General features: G+C 41.7%; 1 protein-coding gene and 1 pseudogene across 2 annotated transcripts in view; one reads left to right on the plus strand and one right to left on the minus strand.

The window, feature by feature from the left end:
- Adk (adenosine kinase) overlaps positions 1 to 16,354 on the plus strand; it is a 486,906-nt gene that overhangs the window by 347,178 nt on the left and 123,374 nt on the right. The window lies entirely within an intron of this gene.
- LOC123455821 lies at positions 11,837 to 12,238 on the minus strand (annotated as a pseudogene).

Raw genomic sequence — 16,354 nt, forward strand, 5'->3', positions numbered from 1 at the left:
AACAGCCGAGCATGGTGGCCCATACCTTTAATCCCAGCACTTGGGAGGCAGAGGTAGGAGGATCACCCTGAGTTCGAGGCCACACTGAGACTAGGTCTGCCTGAGCTGCAGGAAAACCCTATCTCAAAAAAATAAAACATGGGGCTGGAGCGGCTAAGCACTTGCCTGTGAAGCCTAAGGACCCCGGTTCGAGGCTTGATTCCCCAGGACCCACATTAGCCAGGTGCACAAGGGGGCGCACGCGTCTGGAGTTCATTTGCAGTGGCTGGAGGCCCTGGCGCATCCATTCTCTCTCTCTCCTTCTCTCTCTCTCTCTCTCTCTGTCGCTCTCAAATAAATAAATAAGCAAAAATATTTTTTAAAAATACAAACAAAGGAAAGCTAAGGCAGGAGTGGATGGCCATGAATTCCACACCAGCCTGGACTACAGAATGTGCAGGTTCAGGACAACCTCAGCTACAGAGTGTAATCTTACCTTAAGCAAATTGATTGATTATTAAATAAAATATTTTGTATCCTTGTTACAGGGCATTTTCTACATTTTAATAAAATACCTGAATTCATTGGTTATCCTTGTTAGCTTTGAAAGTTCTCAAGCATATAAACTCTTTGAATGTTATATTTTCAATTTGTTTCTGACATCTTTTTTTATTTTTTTAATTATTTTTTTATGAGGGAGAATTGGCGCACCAGGGCTTATGTGAGTCCTGGGGAATTGAACCTAGGGCTTTTGGCCTTTCAGGCAAATGCCTTAACCACTAAGTCATCTCTCCAGCCCTTCATCAGTCTTTTTTAAAAATATAGTTGTGTGTGTGTACACACACGCCTGGATCTCTTGCTGCTGCAAATGAATGCCTCCTGCCTTGACTGCCCCAGTGCTGGGATTTGACAACTTTGAAGAAAGAAAGAAAGAAAGAAAGAAAGAAAGAAAGAAAGAAAGAAAGGAGGGAGGGAGGGAGGGAGGGAGGGAGGGAGGGAGGGAGGGAGGGAGGGAGGGAGGGAGGGAGGGAGGGAGGGAAGAGGGAGGGAGGGAAGAGGGAGGGAGGGAAGAGGGAGGGAGAGAGGGAGGGAGAGAGAGAGAGAGAGAGAAAGGAAAGGAAAGGAAAAGAAAAGAAAAGAAAAGAAAAGAAAAGAAAAGAAAAGAAAAGAAAAGAAAAGAAAAGAAAAGAAAAGAAAAGAAATATGACATGTCATAGCATTTGCATCAGGGGTTTTCAAGATCAAGGGATATGGGATTCCCATTGCTGTAATTTCAGCATTTAACTACTAACTATTCCTTCAGGGTTTTTTGTATTGTTTTGGTTTGGTTTGGTTTTCTGAGGTACTCGCTCTAGCCTTGAATGACCTGGAATTCGCTCTGTAGTCTCAGGGTGGCCTCAAAATCACAGCGATCCTCCTACCTCTGCCTCCCAAGAGGATTCAAGGAGTCCACCATCATGCCCAGCCAGGTTTGTTTTTGGTTTTTTTGTAACTCATTTTTTAAAAATTTTTATTTATTTATTTATTTGAGAGCAACAGACAGAGAGAGAAAGAGGCAGAGAGAGAGAGAGAGAGAGAGAGAGAAAATGGGCACACCAGGACCTCCAGCCACTGCAAGCGAACTCCAGACACGTGCGCCCCCTTGTGCATCTAGCTAACGTGGATCCTGGGAAATCGAGCCTCGAACCTGGGTCCTTAGGCTTCACAGGCAAGCGCTTAACCGCTAAGCCATCTCTCCAGACCTGTAACTCATTTTGAGAAGCAGTATTTATTTTCTATTTTAACCTGAATAAAAAGTAATATTAGGGCCAGAGAGATGGCTCAGCAGTTAAGGCGCTTGCCTGCACTACCTGACAACCCAGGATTGACTCCCCAGTACCCACATAAGCCAGACGCACCAGGTAGAGCATGCTTATAGAGTTTATTTTCAGTGGCTGAAGGTCCTGGTGTGCCATTCTCTCTCTATCTGCCCTCCTCTCCCACCCCCCGCTCAAATAAACAGATAAACTTGGATTTGTTTGCTAACAGTGGTAACTAATACTAACTGTTCAAAGTAAGGCAGAATTCTTACTATGGCAAATAAATCCAGGTTCGCTTGAGAGATTATAGAAAAATAATTCTCTACAGGGGAGTAGACAAGTTTTCTTTCTCTTAGCATGGGATTAATGTAAAAGTGACCTCTTTATTTCCTGCAAACCAGGAGGGTAGTACTATTAGGAGGTGAATTCAATTTGCTCCTTCATAATCAAACTTCACATCTGTCATGCTAAAGCCAGAGTTTATCTTTTGTGTTATATGGAACTTAGTAATGTATCACACGGAATAATACTACAGAAGAAATTATGTGAACTTGTGCTTGTTGCTAAGGGCACTAAATGGATACAAAACAGGTGAAAAAGATGCAAACTTAGGAAACATTACTCACAGCTAAGTGGCACTTAGTGGTATTTTTCAAATTGGGAATGAGATAGAAGATATAATTTTGATGCTTTAATTGCTGTGCAGAAAGGACATGGTCAGAGGCTGGCCTTTGCTAGAATTAGTGTCATCTCTGTCTTTACTTACAGTAACTCAGATCCAGATCTTCATTCTGTTATTTTTTCCAAACGAATTCCAGTTGCATGCGCCACCTTGTACATCCTGCTGTACTAGGTACTCAAACCTGGGTCCTTAGGCTTTTCAGGCAAGCACCTTAGCCACTGAGCTTTTTCTCCATCCCATGTATATGTATTTTTTTCTTCATTGTTTTCTTTTAATTTTTTATTATTATATTTTTATTAACAACTTCCATGATTATAAACAATATCCCATGGTAATGCCCTCCCTCCCCCCACTTTCCCCTTTGAAACTCCACTCTCCATCATATCCCCTCCTCCTCTCAATAAATCTCTCTTATTTTTTTAAAATATTTTATTATTTATTTGACAGAGAAAGAGGGAGAGAGAGACAGGGTGCGCCAGGGCCCCAGCCACTGCAAACAAACTTCAGATGCATGCACCCCCTTATGCATCTGACTAATGTGGGTCCTGGGGAATCGAACCTGGGTCCTTTGGCTTTGCAGGCAAATGCCTTAACCACTAAGCCATTCCTCCAGCCCAAGTCTCTCTTATTTTGATGTCATGATCTTTTTCTCCTATTACGATAGTTGTGTAGGTAGTGTCAGGCACTGTGAGGTCATGGCTTATATGTGTACTTTTCAACAATTTCAAATTGTTTGTGTTTTAAGATGGAGGTTTTCACCAGGTTGGTCTTGACTCTTGTTTTCAAATGATCTTCATATCTTAGCATCTCAATTAGCTGGGATTATAAGCACATGCCACCACACCCAGAAGAATTACCTTTTTTTTTTTTCGTTTTTGGTTTTTCAAGGTAGGGTCTCACTCTAGACCAGGCTGACCTGGAATTCACTATGGAGTCTCAGGATGTACTCGAACTCATGGCAACCCTCCTTTCTCTACCTCCTGAGTGCTGGGATTAAAGGTGTGCACCACCACGCCTGGCTTTTTTTTTTTTTTTTTTTTTTTTGGAAAACTATCTTTTATAATACAGTTTTTTAGGTCATTTCTCCCACTTAATATTGTATTTTCAGCATTTTGCAATGTGTTGAATTGTTCTTCCAAGTGTCATTTGAATGGCCACATAAGATCATTTATTTTCATTAGTCTTGCATTGTTGGACATTTTTACTGCTTCTGTTTTTTCAGTATTACAAATACAGTTGGGTAGAACATCTTTGTAAATAAATCTTCAATGTAATTATAATCTTTGAATCCATCTATCAAGTATTTCTTAAGTGCTTAAAACATGGAGCAACAAAACAGAAATCCTACAGAAGAGGATAATTAAATGTTAATCTCTATGATTCTGAATATAATTAGAATGGAAATTTGGAAAAGGGGAAAAGTGCTAGATAATGAGGTTGCCAGATTTAGCAAAGAGAAATGCAGGATGGCCATTTAAATTTGAATTTCAGATGGGGACACAATATTTGGGACATACGTATACTAAAACATTATCCATTTATATATATAAAATTCGGATTTAACTTTACATATTGTATTTATCTGATCATCTTAGCGACGGTTTGAATGTTCAAGAAATGTCATGGTGGAGTTGATAGGAAGGAGTAAAGGGAATTGCTGAATACAGAAAGAATGGTAGTGTGCTCCCGGTGTGAGGATGAGCAGTGTGTGTGAGAAGTGTGCTCCTTCACTAGACTATATGTACTGGAGTCACTCAGTGTTTGTTGACTGAATAAATGAATTTGCACTATAAATACAACCAGACCTTTGGAACAAGTTTGTTTATTAGAGAAAGAGGCAGACAGAGAGAGAGAGAGAGAGAGAATGGGTGTGCCAGGGCCTCCAGCCACTGCAAATGAACCCCAGATAATATGCAGTACCTTGTGCATCTGGCATATGTAGGTCCTGGGTAATCAAACTGAGGTCCTTTAGCTTTTTTTTTTTTTTAATTTGTTTTGTTTGTTTATTTTTTATTTATTTGAGAGTGACAGACAGAGAGAAAGAGGCAGAGAGAGAGAGAGAGAGAGAAAGAATAGGCGTTCCAGGGCCTCCAGCCACTGAAAACGAACTCCAGATGCGTGCGCCCCCTTGTGCATCTGGCTAACGTGGGTCCTGGGGAATTGAGCCTTGAACCAGGGTCCTGAGGCTTCACAGGCAAGCGCTTAACCAATAAGCCATCTCTCCAGCCCGGTCCTTTAGCTTTTACAGGCAAATACCTTAACTGCTTAGCCATCTCTCCAGCTCCTTCCTTCTGCTTTTATTTTACTTGAGTTACCTTATTCTCTTTACTGTATTCTCTCCCTCAAGATGTCTCCCTCCCTCTCAAGGGCCATTTTCCCTTTCTGCTTTTATGACTTGTACAAGTGTGCACACACACACACACACACATACACACACACAAATTTACATGTAAATTTTACATAAGAAAAAAATATTCAGTATTCATGTTTCTGATTTTGGTTTATTTCACTTACTATAATTCCAGTCCTGTCCATTTTTCTACAAATGTTATGATTCTAATTTTCTTTATGTCTGAATAAAATTCTATATATGTACCACTTTTACTTATGTATTTGAGAGAGAGAGAGAGGAAGAGGTAGATAGGGAGAGAGAATGGGTAGGCCAGGGCCTCCAACCACTGCAAAATGAACTCCAGACGCAAGCACCCCCTTGTGTATCTAGTTTACATGGGTTCTGGGCAATCAACTGGGGGTCCATAGGCTTCACGGCCAAATGCCTTAACCCCTAAGCCATTTCCCCAGCCCGTGTATCACATTGTTTATGTTTATCTATTGATTGACATCTCAGCTGGTTCCATTTCTTAACTATTAGTAATAATGCAACAATGAACAGGTAAGCATGTATCTCTGTGGTATAATGACTTAGAGTCTGGGTATATACCCAGTAGTGCTATCACTGAGTCACATGGTAGTTCTGTTTATATTTTGAGGAAGCTCCACAGTGGGCTGTATAGTGGCTTCCTCAATCGAACCAGCATCTTTTTCCACTGGCTTACCAGCATTTGTTGTTAGGTTTTTGTTTGTTTGTTTGTTTTGTTGTTTTTGTTTTCTTTTTTGTTTTTCAAGGTAGGGTCTCACTCTAGCCCAGGCTATTCTGGAATTCATTATGTAGTCTCAGGGTGGCCTTGAACTCATAACAATTCTTCTACCTCTGCCTTCCAAGCGCTGGGATTATTTTCTGACTGGGTTGAGTTGGAATCTCAAGGAGGTTTTAATTTGCATTTCCCTGATGAGTAAGGATGTTGGACACTTTCAAATATTTACTGGCCATTTATATATATTGTTTTGAGGAAGAGACTCATGTAGATCAAGCTAGCCCAAAATGTCAGGGATGCTCAACTCTTGGTTCTCTTGCCTTTACCTCCCAAATGCTGGGATTGCAGGAGTTCACCACCATACTGGCTTATATTTCTCTGTTGAGAACTGACTACTCAACTCATGAGTCTATTTATTGATTGGATGACTCATGGGGTGAGGAATAGTGTTTAATTTTCACAGGTTTTTTAAAATATTGTAGATATTAGTCCCATGTCTGTCTGATGTGTAGTTAATAAAGATTTCTGTTCCATAGGCTGACTCTTATCTTCGCTGGTAGTCTGTCCCCTTTGCTGTATAGATGGTGTTTGTATGTTTGCTTTTCATGCAGTCCCATTTGTCAATTCTTCTGGTTCTTCCCTGTGCTATTGGAGTCCTTGCAGGAAGTCCTCGCCTATTCTTCTACCAGGAAATGTTTTATCTGTTTGCCTCAAGTTGCACCAGAGTTTCAGGCTTGAATTGAGTTTTGTGCCAGGTGAGTCTTCAGCATCTTGAAGCTAGATACCTAACTGCATTCTTTGTGGCATTTTTAGGTCAAAATAGGCATCCAATAATTGGTAGCCAGGGAACTATTGCAGTCATTTTCATATATTAAACCAGAACAAACATTTGACACCCTTTTAATCTCACTGCGTGGCTTTTCCTGGAGAGATGCTCACAAATGCATACTCAGCCCAGAAAAGGCGCCAGAAGGCCGAAGAAATTATTTCAGAGCCAGTGCACTTATTGGAGTGGTTCACAGAAGCAATCCTACACCACTAAAAAGCCTTGCCTCAGCAGGGTGACAGCTCAGCAAGGCTGCCTCACAGGAATGCTGGTGTCAGTCCCACTCTCTTATCTCCTGATCACCCTGGAGGGCCACAAGACCACCTTGCCACTCATGAGGGGACAAACAGAAATGTGCTTGGAATCTTAGGTGAGGGTCTGATGACTCATCTCCCGTCCTGCAAGGCAAGGTAAACAGGCCCAGTCTCCAGAGGGTCTCTTGCATGTGATCCCAGCTTCTCTGATTCGAGACTGCAAAGACCATGTAATGCTTGGAGGGAAAGAGTTCTAGCCTAAGTATGCAGTCTTGCACTTCTTATCTATGTTTGTACAATGATAAACTGCATGTACAACAGTGGTCCTATGAGATAAGAATGGAACTGAAAATTTCCTATTGCATGGCAATGCCATGGCCATCATAATGTTGTACTGAAACACATTACTCATTTGTTTATGGTGATGTTGTAAATGAATAGGCTAGTCATTGAGAAGTGTAGCAGTATCCTCAGATGCACTACGTGCTACTTGATTATGTTGCCGGTTTATATAGTTACCATACTCATCATTAGTTTAGTGTGTGATTCTACTTACACAAAAAGTTTATTGCAAAACATGACTGTGGCCAGGCGTGATGGCGCATGCCTTTAATGCCAGCACTCGGGAGGCAGAAGTAGGAGGATCGCCATGAGTTCGAGGCCATCCTGAGACTACATAGTGAGTTCCAGGTCAGCCTGGGCTAGTGTGAAATCCTACCTCAAAAAACAACAACAAAAAAAAAAAGTGTTGTATAGCAGCAGCTTTATTTATATATCTTGTATTTACTGCATCTCTCTCTCTCTTCTTCTTTTTTGAACGTTGCTGGGGATTACACCCAGGATCTTTTGCATGCAGGGCAAGCACTTTTCCACTGAGCCACACCCTCAGCTTGTCACTGTCTCTTGATTGCATCAAGTGTGATTGACCCACACCTTCAGGTTTGTGTAAGTACTCTGATGCTCACACCACGCACAATCACCTGAGGATGCATTCTCAAAGCCTCCCCATCATTGACCAGTGCATGACTCAGCATCACACATTCACCTCTGACCATCTTCACTGCTTCCCACTGGTTTGTGATGCCCATTGCCCCTTATCCATTTTCATGTAGTTTCTACTAACAACTTCCATGATTGTAAACAATATTCCATGGTAATGCCCTCCCTTCCCCCCGACTTCCCCTTTGAAACTCCATGCTTCATCATATCCCCTCCCCCTCTCAATCAGTCTCTCTTTTATTTTGATGTCATGATCTTTTCCTCCTATTATGATGGTCTTGTGCAGGTAGTGTCAGGCACTGGATATCCAGGCCATTTTGTGTCTGGGGGGAACACGTTGTAAGGAGTCCTACCCTTCCTTTGGCTCTTACATTCTTTCCGCCACCTCTTCTGCAATAGACCCTGAGCCTTGGAAGGTGTGGTAGAGATATTACAGTACTGAGCACTCTGGTCACTTCTTTCCAGCACCATGCCTTCTGAGTCATCCCAAGGTCACTGCCATCTGAAAAGAGAAGATTCTCTACCAAAAGTGAGAGTCACATTAATATATGAGTATGAACATTAAGAGAAATGCTTACTGGGCCATTTGATAAGCATAGTATTTACATTTCGCCATACAGCAGCAGACATTACACCCCCAGGACTCATGACCACCCCTGTTTGAAGTTTTCAGCATCAGGAATGTATTCCCTCCCATGGAGCAAGCCTCCAGTCCAATTAGTGGGCAGTTGATTTCCACCATGACAGACTATTGCACCCGTTGGCTCATTTGGCCTGGCTGGCCAAATATAAGGTTTGTAGTGTCCACTGTTGAGTATCTTCACTGATGATTTCTCTTTCTCCCATTGAACTGCATGCAGAGTGGCTTCTTCTAGCTTTCTGTCAGCTGGTCTACATGGAGGAGGTTATCAGCTCAGTTCCAGCAGGATTTCTCAGTGGCTTTGCAGCCCAAGTATGTGGAGTCTTCAGCAATAGGGTCTTACCATCTATTCCTGGTGGGAAACCAAGGGCCTAGGCAACAGCCTATAATGTTTTGGGGGCATCAGGGGCCTCCTTGGCCAACAACTCATTGGAAGCTATCCCATCCCTGGCATTGAAAATGTTTTTATATTTATATTTTTATTTATTTATTTGACAGAGAAAGAGGGGAGGGAGAGACAGAGAGAATGAATGGATGTGCCAGGTTCTCCAGCCACTGCAAACATAAGTCTAGACACATGCAGCACCCTTGTACATCTGGCTAACGTGGGTCCTGGGGCATTGAACCTGGGTCCTTTGTCTTTGCAGGCAAACACCTTAACTGTTAAGCCATTCCTCCATCCCTATTTAAAGCTTTTTAAGTAGGCCTGGCAACATTATAGGAAATATGCTTTGTCTTAGTTACATTGTGTTTAGTAGGTCAGAACAGGAGCAGAGCTCATATGGATTAGTTTGGGTTAGTAGTGAGTCAGGGTCATGTAGCAGTCAGTTCTTCAAGACTTTGCTTTGGAGTTAAAAAAAAATACAGACTTACAGATATTACTATTTTTAATTAACTTATATCATTTTATGAGAAAAGCATAATGGTGTGTGCCTTTAGTCCCAGTTACTCCAGATACTGAGGCAGAAGGATCTCTTGCCAACACAGAAGTTCAAGGTCAGTCTGAGCCAAATAGTGAAACATTATCTTTTTGGTTTTCCAAGGTAGGGTCTCACTGTAGCCCAGGCTGACCTGGAGTTCACTATGTACTCTCAGGGTGGCCTCGAACTCAATGGTGATCCTCCTACCTCTGCCTCCCAAGTGCCGGGATTAAAGGCGTGCACCACCATGCCCGGCTGTGAAACAATTTCTAAAAAAGAAAGTGTCAGGGACTGAAGAGATGGCTCAGAATTAAGATGCTTGCCTACAAATCCTAATGACACAGGTTCGATTCCCTAGTATCCATGTAAAGCTAGATGTACAAAGTGGTGCATGCATCTGGAGTTTGTTTGCAGTGGCTAGAGGCCCTGTTGAGCCCATATTCATTCATTCTCCCTCTTGCTCTCTCACTCTCCTTGCATAATAGAAAAAGAAGAAAAGAGGCCAACTGTGCAGGCACACACCTGCAATCTCAGCACTGCAGGGCAGGTGAGGCTAAAGCTGAAGGACTATCGCAAGTTCAAGGCCAGCTTAGACTACAGAGTGAGACAGCAACTCAAAAAAAAAAAATAATAATAATAATAATAAGGGAGCCGGGAGTGGTAGAGCACGCTTTTAATCCTAGGATCCTCCCAGGAGGATCACTGTGAGTTCAAGGCCACCCTGAGAATGCAGAATGAATTCCACGTCAGCCTGAGCTAGAGTAAGACCCTACCTCGAAAAGCTAAATAAATAAATAAATAAATAAAATTATTATTATTATTATAAGGGGCTACAGAGATGACCTAAAACACTTAACTAAATATTCCCAGGACTCATGTAAAGCCTGGTACAGAAGTATCAGTGTTTGTGATTTCAATACACGTACTGCAAGATGGGAGATGGAAACAGAAGCCGTCAACAATGAGAGATCCTGCCTCTATGTAGTTCATACTTAATTTCTGTTCAAGGAAATTTCCATGTAAAAAAGGTGGAGGGCTTGGCTTGGGGAGATGGCTCGGCATTTAAAGGCACCTACTTGCAAAGCCTGCTGCCCACGTTTGATTTCCCGTTACCCACATCAAGCCAGATGCACAAGGTGGCACCTGTATCTGGAGTTTGTTTGCAACTGCAAGAAGCCCTAGTGTACCCATATTTTCTCTGTCTCCCTTTCTCTTTCTCTCACTAACTCTTACTCTCTCTCTCTCACTCTCTCACGCTCTGTTGCAATAAATTTTTTTTTAAAGTTTGAGGTGGAAGGTGAAGACCAACACCTCAGGCTGTCCTCTAATGCCATGTGCACCCATACTCACACAGACACGCCCAAGAGACACACAACAAATTAATTAAAGTGGTGAATGTGGTGGCATGTACCTGTGACCCCAACCCTTAGGAGACTGATGGAGGAAAAATCATGAGTATTGTGACACATGCCTGTTAACCCAGCATTTGGGAGATTGAGGCAAGAGGATTGTGCGTTCAAAGTCAGCCTGGACTGCATAGTGAGTTCCAGATCAGCCTGAAAGAGTGGAAGACTTTGTGTCAAAAAACAAGCAAGCAAACCAATAAAAATAGACTACTAGATTATAGAAAATGAACTCTAGTATCCTCAGCTACATGGATTAATCTCAGCAACATGTTGAACAAGAAGAGTTAGACAGGGCTGGAGAGATGGCTTAGCAGTGAAGCGCTTGCCTGTGAAGCCTAAGGACCCCGGTTCAAGGCTCGGTTCCCCAGGTCCCACGTTAGCCAGATGCACAAGGGGGCGCACGCGTCTGGAGTTCGTTTGCAGAGGCTGGAAGCCCTGGCGCACCCATTCTCTCTCTCTCCCTCTATCTGTCTTTCTCTCTGTGTCTGTTGATCTCAAATAAATAAATAAATAATTTAAAAAATAAAAAAAAGAAGAGTTAGACAAGCCAGGCATGGTGGTGCATACCTTTAATTCTAGTGCTCAGGAGGCAGAGGTAGGAGAATTTCTGTGAGTTTGAGGCCAGCATGGGACTACAGGAGTGAATTCCAGGTCAGTCTGGGCTTGAGTGAGACCCCTCAAGAAAAAGAAATGTTAGATATAAGCAAATGTTTATGTTCTAAATTATTCCACTTTGGAGAGAGGGTCTGAAACTTGCTATCTTCCTGTCTCAGCCTCCCAAGTTCTAGAATTAGAGGTGTGACACACTAAACCTGGCTTTATTATACTATTTAAACAGGCAAAATCAGTCTATAAAAAGAAATCAGAAAATAGGGATTCCTTTTTTGAAACATGGGGATTATTGGTAAGAGAACTTTTTGGAATATTAGAAATTTTCTTTTTTTTATTAAAATTTATTGTTTATTTATTTGAGAGCAACAGAGAGAGGGAGAGAGAGAGAATGGGCACGCCAGGGCCTCCAGCCACTGCAAACGAACTCCAGACACATGCGCCCCCTTGTGCATCTGGCTAACATGGATCCTGGGGAATTGAGCTTCAAACCGGGGTCCTTAGGCTTCACAGGCAAGCGCTTAACCACTACACCATCTCTCCAGCCCCAATATTAAAAAATTTTAAAACTATTTTATTTATTTTTTTAATAAAACAAGCTCTGGCAAGTTTTATTAAAGAAAAATTTTATATAGTTTGCTTTTCACCAGTCTGCTCTGGCATGCTTCTAATAATGTCAGAATCACCTAGATCAATGACAGACAGTATGCATACTCTGTAGTATTTCCACATGCTGTGCCCAATTCAATATTATTGACACTATAGTGATGGACACCAGTTTTGGCCAACATAGCATAGTATTCTATCTCAGATTTCCTCAACGCCAGGCAGTTGTTGGCAAGGATGACCGATTTCGCTTTGCCCTGTCTGATCATCCTCAGCACCTGCTTGTACCCCAGCATGTACTTTCCACTCTTCATAACGAGCTGGAGCCTCGAGTTAATGGACTCCAGGGACTTTTTCATCTTCTTTGCGGCCACCATCTTCCTGCCTTAGGTGCAGGATGGGCCCCAACCAAGAGCAGCCGCCAAGATGAAAGCTATTTTATTTTTATTTATTGGAGATGGAGAGAGGCAGATAGGGAGAAGGGGTATGCCAGGGCCTCCAGCCACTGCAAACAAACTCTAGACACACACCACCTTGTACATCTGGCTTACTGGGGAATCGAACCTGGGTCCTGAGGCTTCACAGGCAAGCACCTTAACTACTAAGCCATCTCTTCAGCCCGGAAGTAATTTTTAAAAATACAAAATGCTACAAATAATGGCCAATTCCAAGCCAACCCAGCATCTCTACTAATATGTCTCACCTTCCCCACTTCCCTTTTTATTATTTTTAACATTTTATTTATTTGTTTGTTTGTTTGTTTTGTGTGTCTATGTGTGTGTGATGCACCATCTTGTGCTTCTGGCTTACGTGGGCACTCGGGAATCAAACCTGGAGCCTTAGATTCTCAGGCAAGTGCCTTAAGTGCTAAGCCCTCCCTCCAGCCCCCTTGCTGGTTTTTTGAGACAGGTCTTGTTCTGTTACCTCCAATTTACTTTTCTCATTTTCTTATTTTCCTGCCTCACCACTTTTTAAAAGAAAAATGAATCCTAAGTAAGAAGATAATAAAATTAATGTTATGTATGCTTATTGACATACAAACTGAAAAAGTTTTCTCCACAAGTTGGGTAAAGAACCTCCATTAGAAAATGGTGAATCTTTTGCCCTGTTACAGATGACTTCTTGTTTTGATTATCCTAGGCTGGCCTGTGAGTACTGTACACAGCCAATATGACCTTGAATTTCTCTAGTCTTCCTGTCTCCACTTCCCAAGTGCTGGGTTTACAGGCATGCACCACCACATATGGCATGTGCATTGTGGGGGATCGAACACAGGGCTTCCTGCATGCCAGGCAAACTCTCTTCTAGCTGAGCTACATCCCTAGCCCCACATATGCTTTTATACCAGGAAAAGCGAAGGAGATTTCCCATGATAGCTTGTACTCTGTTCTTTGACTCTTTTCTTGTGGTAAAATGGGAACTGTGATGTTCTGTCCATGATTATACAGTGATGTCGCTCCTTTTTTTCTCTGTCCTTTTTTCTTTTATTTTGAATTATTTAATATATATCAAAGAATATGTGTAACATATGTATGTTATAAAACACATGCTCCCGCCTCTCTTATTTCAAGCTCTAAGTATGTGTCTTTTTTCCCCCCACTTTATTGATATGGCACAGTTCAATATGTACTCTCCTAAATTTTGCTCTTTTCATTAATATGGTCTCAAGATTCAGCCTGTTTATATAGTGAAAGTCTCACTAACTTTTATCAATGCATAATACTCTGTTGCTGGCACTTTCTGTGTGTTTTTCCTTTCTCTTTTGACCTCTTCCCTATCCTTTCTCTACTTATGGCTGTACTTAAATTGGCAAAGTGATTAGAGGCTTCACGTGTATGGCGTGCTTCTAACAAAGAGTTGAAATTATGACTTGGGAATACAGATATCATTAGAAATTGCTTCTGTTTCTATAAGCAGAGTAAGCTATATGATTTGCATTTTTATAGTAGGGCATGAATTACATAGTTACAATGACAGCTGCAGGGTAGAAAGTCTTAACACACTAGAATGAAATGTATCTTGGAGACAGTCTTGGTATCTGAAGATCAGCAGGCTCCATATGGTGCCACTGAACCAATGAGTTTTTAAGAAAATATTCCTATTGCTGAAACAGTCCAAAGCATAAGTTGCTTTTTCATACCCAAATACAAATTTATAGACTTTTTATCTTTCTTTCTACATGCATAGTGGTGTGTGTAAAGTATGATAATTGTGAATGTAGCCTGCTTTATTCAATGTATACTTTTTCTCCAAGTTCTAATAAAATGATAACACATTTCAAAACTAGATTTTTTTGTGGGTTTTTTTTTTTTGTTGTTGCTGTTGTTGTTTTGGTTTTTAGAGGTAGGGTCTCACTCTGGTCCAGGCTGACCTGGAGTTAACTCTGTAGTCTCAGGGTGGCCTTAAGCTCATGGCGATCCTCCTACCTCTGCCTCCCAATTATTGGGATTAAAGGCATGCACCATCACACCTGGCTGAAAACTAGATTTTCTAGGTTAGTTAATAGCAACTTATAAGAACTATAGGACTGATCAGGCCTGGTGGCGCACACCTTCAATCCTAGTACTTGGGAGACAGAGGTAGAAGGATCACCATGAGTTTGAGGCCACCCTAAGACTCCATAGTGAATTGCAGGTCAGCCTGGGCTAGAGTAAGTCCTTACCTTGCAAAACCAAAAAAAAAAAAAGAGCTGGCTGTGGTGGTGCACACCTTTAATGCCAGCACTCGGGAGGCAGAGGTAGGAGGATTGATGTGAGTTCAAGGCCACCCTGAGACTCCATAGTGATTTCCAGGTCAGCCTGGCCTAGAGTGAGACCCTATCTAAAAAAATGGGGGGGAAAGGGCTGGAGAGCTGGCTTAGTGGCTGAGGTGCTTGCCTGCAAAGCCAAGGGACCCAGGTTCAATGACCTGGAACTCACTCTGTAGTCCTAAACTGGCCTTGAACTCCCAGAAATCCTCCTACCTCTGCCTCCCAAATGCTGGGATTAAAGGCATGTACCACCATGCTCAGCTCTTTTTGGGGGGGAAGGGAAGGAGGTTCAAGGTAGGGTCTTGTTCCAGTGATCCTCCTACCTCTGCTTCCCATGTGCTAAGATTGAAGGTGTTCCTTTCTTTTTTTTATTAATATTTTTCATAGTGAAGCAGTATTTTTCCTGCCTATGGAATATAGTCTTTGAAATAGAATCTAAAAGTATTTCATCTTGTATTATTTAATTTTGCATATGAAGATTTTAATTTATTTGAAATAGGACCCATTGTGATTGTCGCTGCAGTAACTTGATTAATGTGTGGCCACAGATTTAAGATATGAAATTTAAATTAATATGAAATTGTTAATTTTTCATTATTTAAAAATAATTGATATTAGCCGCACACTGTGGTGCATACCTATAATTCCAACATTCAAAAAGGCTGACCAAGCCAGGCATGGTGGTGCATGCCTTTAATCCCAGCACTAGGGAGGCAGAGGTAGGAAGATCACTGAGAGTTCGAGGCCAGCCTGAGACTACAGAGTGAATTCCAGGTCATACTGGACTAGAGCAAGACCATTTACATACATTTAACCATACTTGTAGACCAGAATTATAGTGAAAAGTAAGAAAAAATTGTCAGAGAAGACTTTTTTTTGTTTTTTGTTTTTTTGTTTTTTTGAGGTAGTGTCTAGCTAGGCCAGGCTGACTTGGAAGTCACTGTGTAGTCTCAGGGTGGCCTCGAATTCACGGCCTGGCACTCCTACTACTTCTGCCTTGCAAGTGCTGGGATTAAAGGCATGCGCCACCACACCCAGCTTAAAATTATATATTTTTAACATTTTTTAAATTTACTTATTTGAGAGAGAGAATGGGCACACCGGAGCCTCTAGCTACTGCATATGAAGTCTTGACGCATGTGCCATACTGTACATCTGGTTTTACGTGGGTACTGGGGAGTCAAACCTAGGTCCTTTGGCTTTGCACACAAGTACCTTTAACCATTAAGCCATCTCTCCAGTTCTCAGGGTTTTTTTTTTTAATGACCTTGTTTCTTGGTTGCTTTGACCGGACAACACCTAGACTATGCGATAACTCTAGTGTCTAATCAGAGAATTCCATTCCTATAATCAATCTTAAAATTAGCTGCAGCTAGTCCTGACAGACTGAAAGCCTTTGAGAAGTGTACACAGAGAATTTTCCCTCATGACCAAGACCGGGACTCCATTCATGCTTGCTTACTTAGGGCATGGCACATACCTTTCACTGCCGGTAGTAGTAACAGTAGTTCTTTCTCTAAGAAGCAATGGAAACTGTAGGATAAAAGACTAATCATTTGTTTTCTTCAATGGGGAAGGTATTATGGGAAGTGAAGGCTTATTAACATGGAAAATAATAGAAAGGGTAGATTTTTATTCTAAGAAGTCATGCATCATTGAAATTTAAGTTATTGCAGCTCCAGGGCAGCAATTACTTATATATTGACAACTTATACATGTTTCACATGGCCGCTTGCTCTCCTGTTCACCACTGAAATGTAGTTACCATAGCAATGAACACATCACATGGT

This window comes from Jaculus jaculus, chromosome 18 (genome assembly GCF_020740685.1).
Source record: "Jaculus jaculus isolate mJacJac1 chromosome 18, mJacJac1.mat.Y.cur, whole genome shotgun sequence".
Lineage (NCBI taxonomy): Eukaryota > Metazoa > Chordata > Mammalia > Rodentia > Dipodidae > Jaculus > Jaculus jaculus.